The sequence below is a fragment of the Indicator indicator genome, chromosome 34 (assembly GCF_027791375.1).
Source record: "Indicator indicator isolate 239-I01 chromosome 34, UM_Iind_1.1, whole genome shotgun sequence".
NCBI lineage: Eukaryota > Metazoa > Chordata > Aves > Piciformes > Indicatoridae > Indicator > Indicator indicator.
Window position 1 is genome coordinate 3,666,470 of NC_072043.1, and position 10,645 is coordinate 3,677,114.

Here is a 10,645-nt window from a genome sequence, read left to right on the forward strand (position 1 = left end):
TTTCTTCCTTCCTTTCTTCCTTTCTTTCTTTTTTCTTTCTTCCTTTCTTTCTTTTTTCTTTCTTCCTTCCTTCTTTCCTTTCTTCCTTCCTTTCTTCCTTTCTTTCTTTTTTCTTTCTTCCTTTCTTTCTTTTTTCTTTCTTCCTTTCTTTCTTTTTTCTTTCTTCCTTTCTTTCTTTTTTCTTTCTTCCTTCCTTCTTTCCTTTCTTCCTTCCTTTCTTCCTTTCTTTCTTTTTTCTTTCTTCCTTCCTTCTTTCCTTTCTTCCTTCCTTTCTTTTTTCTTTCTTCCTTCCTTCTTTCCTTTCTTCCTTCCTTTCTTTTTTCTTTCTTCCTTCCTTCTTTCCTTTCTTCCTTCCTTTCTTTTTTCTTTCTTCCTTCCTTCTTTCCTTTCTTCCTTCCTTTCTTTTTTCTTTCTTCCTTCCTTCTTTCCTTTCTTCCTTCCTTTCTTTTTTCTTTCTTCCTTCCTTCTTTCCTTTCTTCCTTCCTTTCTTTTTTCTTTCTTCCTTCCTTCTTTCCTTTCTTCCTTCCTTTCTTTTTTCTTTCTTCCTTCCTTCTTTCCTTTCTTCCTTCCTTTCTTTTTTCTTTCTTCCTTCCTTCTTTCCTTTCTTCCTTCCTTTCTTTTTTCTTTCTTCCTTCCTTCTTTCCTTTCTTCCTTCCTTTCTTTTTTCTTTCTTCCTTCCTTCTTTCCTTTCTTCCTTCCTTTCTTTTTTTCTTTCTTCCTTCCTTCTTTCCTTTCTTCCTTCCTTCCTTTCTTTTTTCTTTCTTCCTTCCTTCCTTTCTTCCTTTTTTCTTCCTTCCTTCCTTTCTTCCTTCCTTTCTTCCTTCCTTCCTTTCTTCCTACCTTCCTTTCTTTCTTTCTTCCTTCCTTTCTTCCTTCCTTCCTTTCTTCCTACCTTCCTTTCTTTCTTTCTTCCTTCCTTTCTTCCTTCCTTCCTTTCTTCCTACCTTCCTTTCTTTCTTTCTTCCTTCCTTTCTTCCTTCCTTCCTTTCTTCCTACCTTCCTTTCTTTCTTTCTTCCTTCCTTTCTTCCTTCCTTCCTTTCTTTCTTTCTTCCTTCCTTTCTTCCTTCCTTCCTTTCTTCCTACCTTCCTTTCTTTCTTTCTTCCTTCCTTCCTTTCTTCCTTTCTTCCTACCTTCCTTTCTTTCTTTCTTCCTTCCTTCCTTTCTTCCTTCCTTTCTTCCTTCCTTCCTTTCTTCCTTCCTTCCTATCTTCCTTCCTTCCTTTCTTCCTTCCTTCCTTTCTTCCTTCCTTTCTTCCTTTCTTTCCTTTCTTTCTTCCTTCCTTTCTTCCTTCCTTTTCTTTCTTCCTTCCTTTCTTCCTTCCTTTCTTTCTTCCTTCCTTTCTTCCTTCCTTTCTTTCTTCCTTCCTTTATTCTTTCCTTCCTTTCTTCCTTCCTTTCTTCCTTCCTTCCTTTCTTCCTTCCTTCCTTTCTTCCTTCCTTTCTTCCTTTCTTTCTTCCTTCCTTTCTTCCTTCCTTCCTTTCTTCCTTCCTTCCTTTCTTCCTTCCTTTCTTCCTTCCTTTCTTCCTTCCTTTCTTCCTTCCTTCCTTTCTTCCTTCCTTTCTTCCTTCCTTCCTTTCTTCCTTCCTTTCTTCCTTCCTTCCTTTCTTCCTTCCTTTCTTCCTTCCTTTATTCTTTCCTTTCTTTGTTTCTTCTTTCCTTTCTTCCTTCCTTTCTTTCCAGCACCTTTGCTGGTGCTGTTAACCTTCTTTTTATTTTCTTTTTCCTTTTCTTTCTTTCTTTTTTTCTTAAAGAGTTAATAGCACCTTTGCAGTTGTTGAGGGTTAGAGAGTTCCCTCTTTTCTAGGGTAAAAAAGTTAAGCACAGTTTGGTTAATTATCCTTAAGGCCACTGCAGATTCTAACCTTGGGTTTACTTGCAAAACAGGAGTGTTCAACCCCTATGAACTGGCTTCCAATAACATCCTCTTCTTCAAGAAGCAGTGAAAGCTTCTTCAAAGCTCTCTCTCTCTTGCAGTATGTGTAGGAAACAAGCTGAGTCTCACTCCCAGAGCACACACAGGTTTCTCCTCCCTCAATAGCAGAGTATTTCATGTTTAAGAAAGCTGTACAAGGAACCCAGAGCTTTTTTCTTACCTCTGCTCCTGGACTCCCTCTGTAACTCTGTGGTTTCCCAGGATGCTGAATTAGCTGCTTGAGCAGGGCAGGCTCTACCCCAACTTCAGCTTCCCACCAATTAGCAAGAACAAAGCTCTCCCCCAGCTGGGTCCCTGACTCCAAGCAGGCATCTCCCTCAAGGCCAAGCTTAACTATTAATGGGACATGTTCCTAGATGAAACAAACCACCACAAATTAGTATTATTATTACATTTTTAATGTAATTCAAAACCAAAACCACCTCCACCACCAACTCAATAGTGCCTCTTGGCCATTCTGTGGTCAGGTGCTGTCATCTCCTGGCCACCAGCAGCCAGTGGGGCAGTGTATGTTGCTTCCTCCCCACCTCCTAGTTTGTCAGATGGTGTCATTAATGTTCTTTTATAGCTTAGCAGAGCGTGGGATAGCTCAGCCTGGCAGCTCCTTGGTCAAAAGCAGGGGCTGGAGGGAAGCAGAGAGGTTGCAAATTGCTCCTTAGCTCGCTTTAACCCAGAGAGGTCCATGCCTCAATTTGTTTCATTCCCAACATCTTTATGAGTTGCTCCACGCCTTGCTTGGGTCCTCAGGAAAAAAGGCAACCCCAGCCCCACATCAGCTATTCAACAACACCAAACTTCGGGGCCCTAGCCCCTAAAAGTGGATTACTTTTACCCGAAAAAAAAAAAAAAAGAAGCAGATTTGCCCTTCAAAGCCAAGCTGAAGCTCCAAAGCTGCGTCTCCAGTGCCATCTCATGGGTACACTGGGATGGTGCAGCCATGCACAGTGCAGGGATGGAGGGATGGAGAGAGGGAGGAACGGAGGGATGGATGGGTAGATGGATGGATGTGTTTTCAGGCTTCACCCAGCCCCTCATGCAGCAGAAGTGCCTGTCAGGAGCAGAGCAGCTGTGGATAACAAAGGGAAGGAACATCTCAGTTTGAGGGTGGAGCACACAGGCACACCAGAACTTCCTGCACTCAGATTAAAAAACAAAGGGAAAGCATAAAAAAAATGAGGATTCTCTTGGAAATGGTGGATTTTACCCAAGATTTGGGGGACACAAAGTGCTGGTGGATCAACTCATCCTGCTGTTGTTGTGAGCACCTGCATGTCCCATCTGCTGAAGCAGCAAGCTCAGGTTGGATTTTTTTTTTTTTTTTCCCCAGCACGAAATTATGAAACGAAAGGGAAAAGAGTTAGAGGTTGAAAATTTTAAAAAATTTAAAGTCCCATAAGGATTTTGTAATTGCAGAATGAACTGGAGGTGATTTTTGGTGCTTGCAGACAGGCTGCACAAGCAGAACTGGAGATGGCAGTGCAGCCCTTCACATGAAGATCCTCCAGCAAGCCCTGCATGGCCAAACCCTTTTCCTCTGTGCCTAGCAGCCAGATACTTTCACCTCTTCTGGCTTTGCTTCCAAGAAGGGAAATATTAGACCCAGCACAGCCTGACCTGATCTGAACTCCAGCAAGTGTTAAAATTCTCCTTATCTCCATTCTCTGGGCCATATTTTGTTCTCTCTTACACTGGTATCAAGGTTAATTATGTTACAGACATTACAGGTGCACCTAAGCATGGCCAGAATTTGGGATCTAGGCTTTCATTAAGCAACAGCCTCCAGCAGGCCATGGACTTCTCATTACCCTAATTAATTGGGCTGCTTCAGGGCTCTACTGTAAACCCCTGAGACCTGGCTGTAAAAAACAGAGGCTGTAAATCAGAGGCTCCAGCACCTTCTGCTTTTTCTTTTTTTTTTCCCCCCAAAGCTCTGCTCTGCAGCATGTTGCCCTCCTGCTTTCCCACCAGAGCTGTGTGAAGTGCTTGACCTCTCCAGCTCCAGAAACCTTAACAAGCTATGATATTCCTAAAAAATCCTTTTTTTTTTTTTTTTTTTTTATTGCTGCAAGGTGATATCCCCAGGCTACAACCAGCTCTGAGGGGGCAGCACATGAATTTCCCAAGAGCAACCCTCCACATATGTAGGAGAAAGCTTCAAGGACCAGCATCACTCCCTTCTCCTGCTCCTCTAGGAATCAAAAAAGCCATTCAGAAGGGGGTTGGGTTTTTTTTTCTGAGGAGGTTTCATTCATTTTTTTGCTCTTTGAAAAGGCAGAAAGGTAGAGTCAAGGCTCTCCTGAGATGTCCATTGCTGGATATATGCAAAAGTATCACTTTAGTGGGACTTGGATTGATGTTCAAATGGTGTCAGGGCTTCCAAGGTGCAGGCTGAGATGTTTGAGTATGTCCAAGATGATAAAACAAGGAGCAGAGGCTGCAAATGAGAACCCAGGAGGTTTCACTTAAGGAGAAACTTCTTTACTTTGAGGGTGCTGGAGCAGGCTGCCAGAAAAGTGGTGGAGATCCCCTTGAGACTTTCAAAACCCACCTGGATGTGTCCCTGGGCAACCTAACCTGTGTTAGCATGGAGATTGGACTAGGTGATCTCCAGAGGTCCCTTCCAACCCCTCCCATCCTGTGACTCTGTGGGACTCCAATCCTTTGATTTGTGGGGAAAAGAAGTTGAATTTTCCACATTTTATTCTTCTTTGGCTGAGAGCAGCCTTGTGCTTGGTGAGGACAACACCATGAAGCACCCCATGGAAAAAACCTAAGCCATGAGGGGCTTAAATAAAGTGGCATTTCCCTGTTGCACTGGTCATGGAAGGAAAATAAGAACAACTTAGAGAGAGAGATACATAAAAATGAAATTAAAAAAAAAAGGGGGGGGGGAATCATCTGGAAGCAATTAACAGCAACTCCATTAAAAAAAAAAAAAAAGCCATGAAGGTGCTCATAGCATTAAGGCTGAAGTGATCTGTACTCTGGGACCATAATTCACCAGCACTTAATAGCATTTACCCTGCAGATGTGCATTTTATGCAGAAATATCAACTTACCACTTTGAAAAATTAACCTATTGAAGGCTGTCAGGCCCTGGAAACACTCCAGGGAGTATTAGATGTTGAGGCTTGGTTGTTGGAGGCTTTTTTTAACCTATGGGTTGGGGGAGAGATGGGTCAATTGGAGAGCAGGGGGTATTGGAACGAGGGGAGGAGGTTGAACTCTGTCTTGTGAGAAAGGGAATTTGTTGTAAAATTCACAGTGATTTTGGGGAGGAATTGGAGAAGGTAAAAGGCTTCTAGTGTTGGGAAAGGAAGATTTGAAGGGTACCAGAAGTGATGCCTCCAAAGAGATGCTTTGAGCACAGCACCCTGCATAGAGGACAACAGGCACAGCAAGAGCAGCCATAGATATTTAGGTGATTTGAAATGGTTTGGTGTTATTAAATCAAAAAGGGGCTTTTAGCACCAGTTTTACTGCTTTGGGTCTTTTTTGTTTTCCCCAGTGCAGAGCTGCACTCTGCTGTGCTTTCTGATGGGACAGGAATTGGGATTTCCAATCTGGTTTAGAGCACAGGGTGCTGGGCTGCCCCTTTGGAGAGGCATTTATTCTGCAAGGCATTATTTGGGGATAGATTATTACCTGTCACCCAAGAAAGAAAGAGGTGGAGATGCTCCAAGCCCTCTGTGTAGATCAGCAGGACCCATCGAGGGCTCCAACAGCAGTCAAGCCTTAGCTGAGGAATTTTGGATGCTGCCCAAAAGGAGAGGCAGGATGAGGCCGAAGTGGCTTTGCTGTCCCTCCAACTGCTGGAGTCAACAGTGAGGAAAGAAAAGGAGTTTTTAGCTCATCAGCTCAATGATAAGCTTACAGGGGATTGTTTTTCTGCTCTAACTGAACTTATTCCTTAGCAAGTTTGTGGAAGGCATCAAGCTGAGTGGCACAGCTGACAGGCCTGAAGGATGGGATCCATCCAGAGGGACCTGGACAAGCTGGAGGAGTTGGTCCATGTGAATCTCATGAGGCTGAACAAGGCCAAGTGCAAGCTCCTGCATACGGGTCAGGGCGACCCCTGGAATCAATCCAGGCTGGGGATGAAAAGATGGAGAGCAGCCCTGTGGAGAAAGAATTGAGGGTGCCAAGGAGTGAAAAGCTGGATGTGAAAAGGGAAAAAAAATAGACAGGGAAAATAGACAGGAAAAAAAAGATCCCTCACAGCTCCATGGATCAAAGGCTGTTCTGAGCAGGACTCAGGAGCAGGATTGAGTCTTCTTGAGCCTTTGAAAGACAATAAGGTACAAGGGGGTGGGGGAAAGCCCTCTTTTTTCTTCTTGTGAAGGGCACTGTATTTAATCTTATCAGAGGCAAGCAGGACAATAACAGGAAAGGGCAGGGAGGCCTGGCCAGGAGATGTGGAGGGAAGGGCAGGGAGTGATGAGGGGTTAAAAGCAAAATCCAGGGATGCCCCCAGGGACACATCTAATCAGAGGCTGGGCTGATATTTAACCTGGCAAAGCACCACTGGAGCTGCACAATGACAAAGCTCTGTTGTGCACAGACAGCTTAGTAACGAGCAAGGCAGCAGAAAGGATGAAAGGCTCTTTCCCCCCTCATCAGCTTCAAAATTCATTTATTTTCAGCAAAATGCTCAAGAGCACACCTAAAAGGGGTGGATTCTGCTCCTACCATGCTCCTTCTTCCATTACAAGGGGCAGCTGGCACAAACTACAACCCAAGGGGTTCCCTCTGAACAGGAGAAGAAACTTGTTTGGTGTGAAGGTGCTGGAGCCCTGAAGTAGGCTGTCCAGAGAGGCTGTGGAGTCTCCTTCTCTGCCTTGTTCCCAAGACTCACCTTGAGCTGCTGAACTTTGCATGGGAAAAAGCTTCTCTGCCTCTCCTGGTGAAGCTTGTCTCTTTTGCATCCAATAAATATTCCCTATCCAAGAGAGAAGAGCTGGCAAGAAGGAAAGGTTGAGGCTGCAGTGGGCAAGGACCTTCAACTGCTCCAGTATCAACTATTGGTTAAAACAAAGAACCATGGAATGGTTTAGGTTTGGAAGGGACCTTTGCAGTTCATCCAGTCCAACCCCCTTCCAGTCATCAGGGACATCTGCAACCAGAACAGGTTGCTCAGAGCCCCAAACAACCCTGCCTGTAATGGTTCCAGGGATGGGACATCTCCCACCTCTTTGGGCAGCCTGGGGTCTCACCTTCCTCAGCGTAAAAAATTTCGTCCTTCTCTCTAGTCTGAATCTTCAGCTCTGCTCCCAGTAATGTGCAAACTGCCTGTTTGCAAGGTTTGCAAGGTGCTGCAAACCTCTGCTCCTCCATCCCCTTGTTGATGAAGCAGAACTCAGCTTTCCTCTGGATGCCACAAGGCTAAAATAACTCCACATCCCTCAGCTCCCGACAATCTGGGCTGTGTAATTCCCTCCATCCCTATTTTCCACCTTAGTCGTGGGCTCTTGGGATCCTGCCTTCATCCAAGGTGATGATCTCCAGGCAATTTTACAGCCAAAAAGGGCAAGGAGAAAATGTAGCTGGGGAGAAAGTGTCATGCCTAATGAAGCCTTGTTGAGCCAGCCTAGAGCCAAAATGTTTTGCAGGTGCTTGCTGCAGCGAGGAGGAGGACAGATAATGAATAAAACATGGTTGTGTGCTTCAGTCTCCAGCAAATGTGACAAACCCAAGTCTTGCAGCCAGGGGGGTGGTGGGAAACAATATGAAATATGAGTTGGAGCTCATCTGAAGAGCTTGTAACTAATCCAAGATGTTGCACTGTGTAGGCTTGCTGCTACGGGGTATGGGTCGAGCCAGGTTTGTAAGGAACTGGGGAAATAGAGAAGGGGTTGCAGTTATCTTTCAAAAGACAGCAGGATGTGACCTCTGGCCACTGGTGATATAATTCTGTATGTTAAAGTGAAGGTTGGCTTCAGCCCTGTGCTCTGAGACTGATCTGACCCCATTGTTTTCCAGCCCAAAGGAGAAACCAAAAAGGGGGGGGGGGGAAACCCCACAACGTTTTGGATGCCAAAGCTTGTCAGATGAAACTGCACACACTAAAATCCCTCCAGAGCCCATCAGGATTATTAGCAGGTCTGAGATCAGTGGCTGCAGTGAGCAGCCAACAATAAAGGATCACAGAATTCATAGAATCACAGAATCATTAGGGTGGAAGAGACCTCTAAATGAGGCTTCAAGTCCAACTGTCAGCCCAGCACCGCCATGTCTCTTAAACCATCTCCCAAAGTGCCATGGCCACATGTTTTTGGAACACCTTCAGGGATGGTGACTCCATCACCTCTCTGGGCAGCCTGTTCCAATGCCTGACCACCCTCCCAGTAAAGAAATTGTTCCTAATATCCAGCTTCAACCTCCCCCAGTGCAATTTAAGGCCATTTCTTCTCATCACTTGATGCTAAAGAGAAGAGACCAAGCCCTACCTCACTCCAACCTCCTTTTAGGGAGCTGTAGAGAGCAATGAGGTTGAACCACCCCAGTTCCCTCAGCTGCTCCTCACCAGCCCTGTTCTCCAGACCCTTCCCCAGCTTTGTTGCCCTTCTCTGGACCTGCTCCCATGCTTTAGGAGCAGTGATTCTCCCATATTTATTCCTCTGTGGATCCTCCCCTGCTTGGGCTTTTCACCCTTGGTGAGGACAAAACAATGATTTCCTATAGGAAGTTCACATTTTTTTCCCAACTAATGCTCACTGGAGGGTCTGAGGACTAAATGCTGAGCTGAAGCCACATGGAAAAGCAACCTGACAATGAGACCAGCCTGATGGCTTTGACTCTGGGAGTGCACCGAGTGCGATGGGGTCTGCTCCTTGGCTTCCCTCCAGCCCAAGGAAGACCAAGAATAGCTGCAAGGCAATGCTCTGAAGACAACTATTAGCCAATTAATTCTTTTCTGATCCATTTTCACTATGCTTTCACTTCCTTTTGCATCATTACTCCTAATTAGGGATCCAAATATTCCCCTGGAACACACCTACACTTGGTCTAAATTAAGCCAAGAAAAGGTTAGCTACGTGCTGCAGGTCACTGCTGAGTTCGGGTCTTTTTCCCTTCTACAATCTCTTCCTCTCACTTTTTGAACCTGACCTCATCCTTACACATTGTCCTTGTGACTAGGGGGGAGGTAAAAAATAAAAGCACTGGTGTGTGCCATCAGAAATTAAAAATGGTCTGAAGCTGAGGTTTGGGGGAAAGTGGTGACTTTGTAGCACAAGGGATTGCGTCTCCAGCTGATTCCAAGCAACTCATTCATTCATTTTCCAATTAATTAGGTTTCATTTGCTATATTCAAGAGGATCCCCCAGTCACGAATTAGGCAGCTGAGATCATGAGGAACCAGCGAGCTCCATCTCAGCAAACCACAAACTGTCACCCAGAGACTCAGTCCTAGAGCTCAAGGACGAAAATAATACAAAATCATCAAACTCCATCACATTCCCAGCTCTTGGCTTGCAGAATCCCACAGCTTTGGGCATGCAAAACACAATGTGTTGCTTTATGAACATCCTGAAATGAACCTTGGCTTTCAGCTTTTAACCTTTGCACCCTGGCAACTTTATTCCTCGTGGGATGCTGCCCCTGCTCCCCAGCCTTCTGCACCTTGTTGATCATCTTTTGTTTTTCATGTTTAATGTTACAGTCTCCTGGGAGCCAGCTCAGAGCATTGCAACCCTCCAGGATCTCACCACTGACCTCAGATATTACTTTCTACAAACCCAGGTCTCTACTCCAACCTTTTTCTCCCTTCATTCCTGTCTGCAAGTTCTCTGTATTCTTTAACCCAGATGTTTTTGCCCTGTCAAAAACATTAACTCTCAGAATTCCTAAAGGCAGCTGCTTGGGTTTGGATCTGTTCCTCTTTCCAAGAGGAAAGGATGAAAGAGTGCATGAGCTTTCAAATCCACCCTCCTTGCCAAAAATACTTCAGCACCAACCATGTGCTTTACACAGGAGGTCACTGTCTGCCAGGGATTCATTTTGGCAGCTCTTTTTCTTATTTAAAAGGGTTAAAATCCCAGGAAAATGAATTCCTCCTATTGCAGAGCATGCTGATTCCTGTCCTGAGGTCGGATGCAAGTTAAGCTGAACACACAGATGGTCATGTCAAGCCTGAACCTCCCTTTGAAATCTTTAAGTCACCTGGAGAACAGAGAGACAGGATGATAGCAGAGCCCACAGCAATGCTCAGTGTGAGGTCACTCAGGAGAACAAGGCTGGACAGGCAGGAATTTACCTGCACAGGTGAGTTTCCAGCACCACAGAATCATTTTGGTTGGAAGAGACCTTTCAGATTGTCAAGTCCAGCTGTTAACCCACCACTGCCAGGTCACCACTACACCATATCCCTCACACCACATCTGTATGGCTTTGAAACCCCTCCAGGGATGGGGACCCCACCACTGCCCTGGCCAGCCCTGTGCCAGGTCTTGACAACCCTTTTGGGGAACAAATTGTTCCTCATGTCCAACCTCTCCTGGTGCAACTTGAGCTCATTTCCTCTTGTCCTATTACTTAGTCCTTGGGAGAAGAGACTGGCCCCCACCTAGCTCCAACCTCCTTTCAGGAGTGTAGAGAGCTGAGCTGTTTGGACTCTCAGAAGGAACATTTAATGGCCAGGTTTGTTTGGATCTACTCTTGCTTCACCATCACAGACTGCAGGCAGATGGCTCCATCCATCTACCCATCAGCC